This window comes from Anneissia japonica, unplaced genomic scaffold (assembly GCF_011630105.1).
Source record: "Anneissia japonica isolate Jap-2015-1 unplaced genomic scaffold, ASM1163010v1 scaffold287939_len150304_cov138, whole genome shotgun sequence".
Classification (NCBI taxonomy): domain Eukaryota; kingdom Metazoa; phylum Echinodermata; class Crinoidea; order Comatulida; family Comatulidae; genus Anneissia; species Anneissia japonica.
The window spans coordinates 146,955-149,514 of NW_022722706.1; positions in this window are offsets into that span (position 1 = coordinate 146,955).

Below are 2,560 nucleotides of genomic sequence, written 5' to 3' on the forward strand. Positions count from 1 at the left end.
TATTCCATTGAAAGTTTTGAAGATTTTCGGAAAAGTACTCGAAATTTGGCTTAAAGTCAAAAATTTCCACTAAGTGCTCAACTCGGCGAAATAAGCACTTTTGTGCAAAAAATGACAATGTTAAAAAGTTTAGTCAAAATGTAAATTTATTTTTTTAGGCAAGGTGAGATAGCCTGAAACAAACACTATTCCATTGAAAGTTTGATGTTTTTGGAAAAGTACTCGAAATATGGCGAAACGTCAAAAATTTGCACAAAGAGCTGAACTCGGTGAGATAAGCACTTTTGTGCAAAAAGTGAAAATGTGAAAAAGTTGAGTCAAAATATAATGGTTTTTTTTTCAGGCAAGGTGAGATAGCCTCAAACACACCCTATTCCATTGTAAAATTGATTTTTTTCGGAGCAGTACTTGAAATATAGCGGAAAGTCAAAAATTTGCAGTAAGTGCTCAACTCGTCGAGATGAGCACTTTTGTGCAATAAGTGCCAATGTTAAAAAGTTGAGACAAAATGTAATTTTTTTTTGTTAGGCACGATGAGATACACTGAAACACACACTTTTCCATTTTAAGTTTGAAGTTTTTCGGAAAAGTACTCGAAATATGGCGGAAAGTCAAAAATTTGCACTAAGTGCTCATTTCGTCGAGATAAGTACTTTAGTGAAAAAAGTGACAATGTTAAAAAGTTGAATCAAAATTTATTTTTTTTAGCCAAGGTGAGATAGCCTCAAACATACTATTCCATTGAAAGTTTGAAGTTTTTCGTAAAAGTACTCGAAATATGGCGAAACGTCAAAAATTTGCACAAAGAGCTCAACTCGGTGAGATAAGCACTTTTGTGCAAAAAGTGACAATGTGAAAAAGTTGAGTAAAAATATAATTTTGTTTTAGTCAGGCAAGGTGAGAAGGCCTCAAAGACACCCTATTCCATTGAAAATTTGAGTTTTTCGGAAAAGTACTCGAAATATGACGAAAAGTCAAAAATTTGCTTTAAGTGCTCAACTCGGCGAGATAAGCACTTTTGTGCAAGGAGTGACAATGTTAAAAAGTTGAGTCAAAATGTAATTTTTTTTTTGTTATGCATGTTGAGATAGCCTCAAACAAACACTATTCCATTGAAAGTTTGAAGTTTTTCGGAAAAGTACTCGAAATGTGCTGAAAAGTCAAAAATTTGCACACTTTTGTGCAAAAAGTGACAGTGTGAAAAAGTTGAGTCAAAATGTAATTTTTTTTTTTTAGGCATGGTGAGATAGCTTCAAACAAACACTATTCCATTGAAAATTGGAAGTTTTTTGAAAAAGTACTCGAAATATGCCGAAAAGTCAAAAATTTGCACTAAGTGCTCAACTCGGCGAGATAATCACTTTTATGCTAAAAGTGACAATGTTATAAAGTTGAGTCAAAATGTAATTCTTTTTTGTTAGGCAAGGTAAGATAGACTGAAACACACACTATTCCATCGAAAGTTTAAATTTTTTCGGAGAAGTACTCGAAATATGGCGGAAAGTCAAAAATTTGCACTAAGTACTCAACTCGGCGAGATAAGCACTTTTGAGCAAAAAATGACAATGTTAAAAATTTGATTCAAAATGTAATTTTTTTTATCAGGCAAGGTGAGATAGCCTCAAACACACCTTATTCCATTGTAAAATTGATTTTTTTTTTAGAAGTACTCGAAATATGGCAGAAAGTCAAAGTTGTGTCAAAATGTAAATTTTTTTGTTAGGCAAGGTGAGATTGACTCAAACACACCCTATTCCATTGCAAAATTTAATTTTTTCGGAAAAGTACTCGAAATATCGCGGAAAGTCAAAAATTTGCACTACAGTAGTGCTCTGAATTCCTTTACCATCTACACGCGAGGAACCGCGATTGAAACTCGAGTAACTCGCGGTTATTGAGCTATCATCGATCGGTAATACGATAACCTTTAGCAAGAAAACGAGATTCGATACCCAGTCAGGCATTAAGGCATGATGTAAAACGTCTTTTTATTAACTGTGCGAACTACCATGATCCGTTTTTAAGCATTACAAAGTTGAAATAAAAGGTCGGGTATCAACATACTGTAGTGATGATATACCGTCGGCCTACTTAAACTAAGCATTGGCCAAACAGGTTTCCTAGTATTAAGCTAGTATGGTACAGAACTGTATTTTTTTTTTGAATGACAAGAAAGAACATATTTAACATTATCAAACGGAAATGACACTTGATCAAATATTCTAATAACAGCATAGAGAAAGAAACATAAAAAAAAAGAAATGAAGAAAACCTCTTATGGAAGTGTACTGTAGACCTACTGAAGTGAGTGTTTAGTAAATTCAATAGGGCTTATAAGATAACTTTTATTCCATTAAGAGAAACTTTGGAATATATTAGCTGGTGAAATTCGTAATTTAAGTTTTTGTTTGTTAGCTCTTTTTAAAATCAAACTTTTTAATTACTGTATTTCAATAAGTAATTTTAAATAACTTCCATTGAATTGAACATGTTTGTAGTTGGTCGCTTTCTTACGGTTACTGGTAATTGCCCTGTTTATATCTCTACTGTTATGAGCTGG